This window comes from Lagenorhynchus albirostris, chromosome 7, assembly GCF_949774975.1.
Source record: "Lagenorhynchus albirostris chromosome 7, mLagAlb1.1, whole genome shotgun sequence".
Lineage (NCBI taxonomy): Eukaryota > Metazoa > Chordata > Mammalia > Artiodactyla > Delphinidae > Lagenorhynchus > Lagenorhynchus albirostris.
The window spans coordinates 90,370,164-90,378,375 of record NC_083101.1 but is presented as its reverse complement, the minus strand read 5'-3'; positions in this window follow the sequence as shown (position 1 = coordinate 90,378,375).

The following is an 8,212-nucleotide window of genomic DNA, read 5'->3' as shown; positions in this document are numbered from 1 at the left end:
ATGTTGATATATTTTGAAAGCATTTTTATAGAAATTCTTGTTAGGCATGTAATTCCAAAATTTTTATGGAAAACGAAGGAAAGCAATTTAAAATCACAATTGTGTTCACTGTGGAGTATGAAGCTTGGGAAAGTGAAAACAAATGGAACTACACAGTAACCAACTTCATATATGGATGGTTCCAAATAATGTAGTGTTTATGCTGCTGAATACATTATATAAAACTAACTATCATGATGCAGGGAATTTCTTATGTAAATTTAATGTGATTCTGACAATAATTATTTTCTTCTCTGGAGTACGTACAATTCTTTTTTTAATAGTAAACCCATTTTATTGATGAGGAAATTAAGGTTATATAACTTACAATGTAACTTGAGAAAGGGAAAATGTCAGCTTGACTTCGAAACACTTAACCTCTATACTATAATAAGTTGTTTTTTATTTTTAAATTGAGATATAATAAACATATAAAATTGTATTAGTTTTAGGTGTACAACATAATGATTTGATAATTATACATATTGCAAAGTGATCACCACAATAAGTCTAGGTAACATCTGTCACCACACATAGCTACAAAAATTTTTTTCTTGTGATGAGAAATTTTAAGATCTACTCTCTTAGTTACTTTCAAATATACAATAGTGTTATTTACTATAGTTATCATGCTGTACACTATATGACATTTATTTTATAACTGGAATTTTGCACCTTATGACATCCTTCACTCATTTTACCCACCCACCCTCTCCTCTGGCAACGACCAAACTGTTCTCTGTATATATGACTTCCATTTTTTTGTTTTTAGATTCCAGGTATAAGTGAGATCATACAGTACCTTTCTCTGACTTATTTCACTTAACATAATGCCCTTAGGGTGCATCCTTGTTGGCAAAAAGGGCAGGATTTCTTTCTTTTTATGGCTGAATAATTTTCCATTGTGTATATCACATTTTCTTTATCCACTCATTATCAGCAGACACATAGAACTTCTCCACATTTTGGCTATTGTAAATAAATGCTGCAATGAACACAGGGGCGTAGATATCTTTTCAAGTTAGTGTTTAATTTTCTTAGGATAAATACCCAGAAGTGGAATTGCTGGATTACATGGTATTTCTATTTTTAATTTTTTGAGGAAACTCCATGCTGTTCTCCATAGTGGCTGCAAAAATTTACATTCCCACCAACAGTGCACAAGGATTTTCCTTGACGATGTGCAGCAAAGGGAATCCCTGTGCACTGCTGGTGGCAATGTAAATAGCTTTACCCACTACAGATAATACTGGATAGGTTACACAAAAACTTAAAAATAGAACTAAGGATCCAGCAATCCCACTTCTGGGTATTTATTTAAAGAAAATGAAAACAGTAATTCAAAGAGATAACTGCACCCTCATGTTCATTGCAGCATTATTCACAATAGCCAAGATATGGAAACAACATTGGTGTCCGTTGATGGATGAATGAATATATACATATATCTATATCTATGCATGTCTCAATTTTTCAGCCATAAAAAGAATGAAATCTTGTCATCTGCAACAACATGAATGGACTTCAAGGGCATTATGTTAGGTGAAATAAGTCAGACAGAGAAAGACAAATACTGTATGATCTCTCTTATATGTAGACTATAAAATAAATATAAACACACAAACACACACACACCAAACACCAAGCTAATAGATACAGAGAACAAATTGGAGGCAGGGGGTGGGAGGTAAACTGTTTTTGTTTTTTGTTTTTAGCTAAAATAAATTTTATACATAAATGCAATGAATGAACAAACCAATGAATATAGTATCCCTAACTTAATGGTACCTAATAAATACAAATATCTACTATTAAATTTTAAAAACCACATTTTCAGCCATCATTTATTAAATTGTCTTTTTTTTTTAAACATCTTTATTGGAGTACAATTGCTTTACAATGGTGTGTTAGTTTCTACTGTATAACAAAGTGAATCAGCTATATGTATACATATATCCCCATATCCCCTCCCTCTTGCACCTCCCTTCCACCCTCCCTATCCCACCCCTCTAGGTGGTCACAAAGCACCGAGCTGATCTCCCTGTGCTATGCGGCTGCTTCCCACTAGCTATCTATTTTACGTTTGGTAGTATATATAAGTCTATGCCACTCTCTCACTTCGTCCCAGCTTACCCTTCCCCCTCCCCATGTTAAATTGTCTTTTTATTTCTCCTCAGCCACAGCACAGTTCACATAGGCTGTCAAACTTCAGCCTCAAATATACATTTTCTCCAGTCTCTTCTCAACTTTGGGCAACACAAAGCATTTGTGAAGAATCCTGACCAAAGGGATCCAAGATGACTAAGTTTGGGGCCCCCTCTATCACATGGCTGGACCTGGGGATCCCTGGACCACAGTCCCTCCTGAACAGGTAGAGCATGAGTGAGAGAGCATTCCTGCTTTATTTCTTTGTATTAGTGTATCTAATGCCATGTCTCTCCATTCATTTTGGTGACATATGTACATGGAAAATAAAAATGTTCTTCTCTCTCAACTTTCACTGTCATTGAATGAATTGTTAAATCTTAATTTAGTATTCAAAATCTTAACTTGAATTTTTAAAGCATTTATGTCTGTTATTAACCATCAGACTGTCATGAATCTGGGTTTTTAAAATCTGAAGCATATATCATTTGGGGTCCATCTTTCAAGAATCCAGAAATAGGTACAAAATTGAAATATTTAGAAAACCACAAGTTAAACATTTTAAAAAAATCACAAAAGCCAACATATGTAGTAACATTTAACTTCCTAAGACATCTAATAGTTGCCATTGTACATTGGCTGCACAAATTTTTCCTTTTTTAAAAAAAAACAACTTTTTTGAGGTAATATTTACGTCATGAAATTCACCCATTTCTTTATTTTATTTTATTTTTTTGGCGGTACGCGGGCCTCTCACTGCTGTGGCCTCTCCCGCTGCAGAGCACAGGCTCCGGACGCGCAGGCTCAGCGGCCATGGCTCATGGGCCCAGCCGCTCCGCGGCATGTGGGATCCTCCCGGACAGGGGCACGAACCTGCGTCCCCTGCATCGGCAGGCGGACTCTCAACCACTGCACCACCAGGGAAGCCCAAAATTCACCCATTTCAATTCACCCAATTCAATGAATTTTAGTAACTATAACAAATTGTGCAGCCATTACCACAATTCAGTTTTAGAACATTTCGATAAGCCCAACAAGATCCCCTTGCCCACTTGCAGGCCCTGACAACAACTAATCTACTTTCTGTCTCAATTGATTTGATGTCTGGACTTTTCATACAAATGCAGTTCTACAATATGTGGGGTCTTCTGTGTCTGGCTTCTTTCACTTATCATAATGTTTTTGAGATTCATCCATGCTTTAGCATGTACCAGTACATCATTATTTTTAATTACCAAATAATATTCCATTGTATGAATATACCACATTTTCCTTGTCCATTCATTAGTTAATGAACATTTGTGTTGTTTTCACTTACTGACATTTATAAATAATAATACTGTAAACGTTCATGTACAAGTTTTTTTTGTGGGTAGATATTTTCATTTACTGCATACAGATACCTAGGAGTGGAATTGTGGGGTCATATGGTAAATTTATCACATTTATATTTTAGGGTGCCCCCCACATTCTGCTTTCTAGTAGAATTATTTATTCTTTTGTTCTACCTTCTACACCAGTCTGGGAATACCTTGAGAGCAGGAACCAGGCTTCACACATGATTGTTTCCCCCATTATGCCTTGTTTATTGTTTGGTAAATGAACAATGGGTTCTGGTCAATCACTCTGATGCAGGAAAGAAAACAATGTTACTCAAGCCTGGGCTCTGAAGTGTGAGGCTGAGGCACATAATGGGCCAACAAGAAATTGAGGATCAGCAAGAGGAGTATAGGAAACTATGCTCAATTGCATTATTGTTGCCAATTCTTCAACCCTCTCCATATCTCTGCTCTTTGCTGTGTGACTTTCCATATGCTTCCACTGAAGGTATAGTCTATTTCTCTGCCCCACTGATGTTGGGCATAGTCATATGACTTGCTCTTGCCAATGAGGTAGGCACAAGTGACAGTGTACCAGCCCTGAGACTAAGCTTAACAGTCATGTGTTTCTACTGCCCCTTCAGAAGCTTCTGTCATCACTATGATAAGAAATTGTCTTGGGTAGCCCTGTGGTCTAGGGAGGATGAGAGAGACACGTGGAAAAGACCTATATGTAATTTGCGCTTGGATCCAGTCGAGCCTGGACCAGCTGACTCCCAGCCAACCTATAGACTTAAGAATGAGAATAAATGATGGTTCTGTTAAGCTACTGAGTTTTGGGGTGTTTCATTATACAGGATTAGTGTGGCAATTGTTGACTGATATAGAAACCAAATAAAGATTATCCTACACAGGTATAAAGCCAGGATACTTCAGACTTGGAATTCTGAATGTAGATCTCATTGGCACAGAAGTGGAAGCTAGAAAATATGCCAACAGGAATGGATAAAGACAGAGTGGTTAGGTGAGTGCTTGTCAGTTGAAGAGATTGAGAAGGGTGTGGAAGGCCAATAATAATATTTTATATTAATACATTATATATAATATAAATATTATTATACCAACAGTTATCCTTCATGGATCAAAATGCTAGGAACTGTGGTAGAAACTTTAGCAGACATTTTTCATTTATTCCTTACAATATTCTTGCTATTAGAAAATGACGGTAAGCCAGGAATTCCCTGGCTGTCCAGGCGTTAGGACTCGGTGTTTTCACCGCCGTGGCGCCAGGGTTCAATCCCTGGTTGGGGAACTAAGTTTCTGTAAGCCACATGGTGTAGCCAAAAAAACAAAACAAAACCAAAAAAAGAGGGTAATCAAGCACTGAGAGAGTTATAAATAACAACCTTTGGTCAGATACCTGGCAAGGAGCTGAATTTGAACCCATAAATTTAAACCCAGGTACTCCAAAGCCAGTGGACTGGGCTGTCTCCCTGTGTGTGTGTACATGTAAGGAAAAGAGACTATTTAACACTAGTACTTTAGAATGTGGGGATACTTCCTAAAATATAGAAGACATAAATTGATACTTACCAGCTCAAGAAGGGAAGAAAGGGTACTTCCTGAAATACAGAAGACATAAATTGATACTTGCCAGCTCAAGAAGGGAAGAAAGGTTTTGGTAAGTAGTAAGTCCTTAATATGTCATGCAAGAAAATGAAGATATGTGAGAAGTTAATTGAGCATTTTTGGTTTAATATCAGTAGAGTCAGGTCTAGGCTGGATAAACTGTCCCATCCATCCATCCATCCTCCACCCATCTGAGTTGTGTTCCCAAGGTGGCTGTCTAACCCTGATTTGCAGTTTTTTGGTTTTGTCAGGCACTGAAATTTCCACTTCTCTTGCCTATGCTACAAATTTGTGATATGATTTCTATATTCCCAACTTCACCCCATTATCTTCTACTCTTATCTGCTTTTACTGCCCTCCACAGACCCCTTGATACTTATCCTTTATAGTGTAAAGAGATTATTAAGGTTATTAGGAACAACATTTGGAGTTGGGAGACAGAGGCATTTAAAATGGAAACCTGAGCTTCATTAGTAGTTTGGTATCTGCCACCTGGATCTTTCTTTCCTTTGAATCCTCCTCAGGCCAGCAACGGGAAAATGTTGCTGATGCCTGATAGCTGTATTTAGAATATTCATTTTTAATGTACCTGCTTGGAAGCTTATATTAATGTCATCTTCTTATTCTCCTTAAGGTTTGCTCTTTGGAAGATCCACAGACCTCTCTAGATTGAAAAGCTCTGTTGTGTGCTGGATAGTAGGCATTTATAAACTGCCTAGTGTGTGCAGTGTGCTGTGTTTGGTGCTCTCTGCTTACAGTATAGAAGCTTAAAATCTCTTAGCCTATAGCGTAGAAGCTTTAAATGTCCAGATTCTTGTCATATACTGATGTAAAACAACAGGGAAAAAACCTTTGATCTGTGGAGGCAGCTTGCTCAAATGCACATAAACATGTTTTTCTCTCATGATGGTAATGATAAATGGTGTCTAGTAGTTCACAATGTCCTTTCACAAAGTCACAGCAGGGCTTCTAAAACTTGGTACTATTAATATTTGGGGCTAGATAATTCTTTGTTGTGGGAGCCATCCTGTGCACTGTAGGATGTTTAGCAGCATCCCTAGCCTCTACTCACTTAGATGTGAGCAGCACCCCCACCGACCAGTTGTGACAACCAAAAAAGTCTCCAGACTGCCAAATGCTCCCTTCCCTGGGGGGCATTATCACCTCTAGTTGAGAATCACTGCCTCACATAATTCTCAGAACAATTCTATTTTTCTGGAAAGATGGAGTAGATGCACTTTTTCCCTGTTCATTCCTCTAAGTACAACTAAATCCCTGGAAATTACAAATAAATCAAACATAAGAAGGCTCTGAAATGTGGAGAGAAGAAGGCAAAAAGACAACGGTTCTTGGGACTTAAGGAGTCTGCACTTACTTTCAGTGTGTGGGAGGTGGGGTTTCCCCACACCATTATGCAATTCGTGGGTTTTTTTTGGTAATTAATTAATTAATTTGGGGCTGTGTTGGGTCTTCATTGCTGCGTGCGGGCTTTCTCTAGTTGGCGAGCAGGAGCTACTCTTCGTTGCAGTGTGTGGGCTTCTCACTGTGGTGGCTTCTCTTGATGCAGAGTACGGGCTCTAGGCACGCAGGCTTCAGTAGTTGCAGCATGTGGGCTCAGTAGTCGTGGCTTGCGGGCTCCAGAATGCAGGCTTAGCAGTTGTGGTGCACGGGTTCAGTTGCTCTGTAGCATGTGGGATCTTCCCGGACCAGGGCTTGAACCCGTGTCCCCTGCACGGCAGGCGGATTCTTAACCACTGGGCCACCAGGGAAGTCCCCCATCATGGAATTCTTGGACACCAGCTGGGTGTCCTACAATTCAACTCAATTCTGACACTGTTTACCTGGAGATAGCACTAGATTCCACATGTTAATGGCTCAGATCCACAAGACTGATCCCTTCACTTCAGATGCCAATCTCAAGTCCAAGTTGTCACCTGGGCTTCTGATAGGATATAGATTCCAATGACCCCTTCCTTGGGTTTGATAAATTTGCTAGAGCTGCTCACAGAATTCAAGAGAAACATTTTATTTATTGGATTACCAGGTTATTATAAAAGGATATAATTCAGGAACAGCCAGATGGAAGAGATGCATAGGGCAAGGTATGGGGGACAAATAAGGAGCCTCCATGCCCTCTCTAGGTGTGCCACTCTCCTCATATCTCCGAGTGTTCACCATCCCAGAAGCTCTCTGAACCTTGCCCTTTGGGCTGTTATGGAGGCCTCGTTACATGGGCATGATTGATTAAATCACTGGCCACTGGTGATTGAACTCAATCTCCAGCCCCTCTCCACTCCCTGGAAGTTGGGGAGGTGGGGGTGGGACTGAAAATTCCAACCCTCTAATCACATGGTTGGTTCTCCTGGCAACCAGTCCTCATCCTTAGCCATTGTCCAAACATAACAAGAGACACCTTTATCTTTCATTACAGGAAATTACAAGGATTTTAGGAGCTCTGTGCCAGAAATAGGGACAAAGACTAAATATATGTTCATTATAAATCACAATATCACAGGACCCAAGGAACAAAATGCTGGTCAGTTCTTTGGGTTTTCTTTTTGCCTTGTATATCCTAGACTTAGAGCTGAAGAAGCCAACAATTCAGGAATGCCACAGGGTGCAGACAAAAAAAAAAAAGCCCCCCCAAATCTCTAGTCAAAATGCTAGGGGGAGCTTCAAGATGGCGGAAGAGTAAGACGTGGAGATCACCTTCCTCCCCACAAATACATCAGAAATACATCTACATGTGGAACAACTCCTAAAGAACACCTATTGAATGCTGGCAGAAGACAGGAGACCTCCCAAAAGGCAAGAACTTCCCACGCACCTGGGTAGGGCAAAAGAAAAAAGAATAAACAGAGACAAAAGGATAGGGACGGGACCTGCACCAGTGGGAGGGAGCTGTGAAGGAGGAAAGGTTTCCACACACTAGAAGCCCCTTCACGGGTGGAGACTGCGGGTGGCGGAGGGGAGAGACTTCAGAGCCACGGAGGAGAGCACAGCAACAGGGGTGCAGAGGGCAAAGCGTAGAGATTCCCGCAGAGAGGATCGGTGCCGACCAGCACTCACCAGCCCAAGAG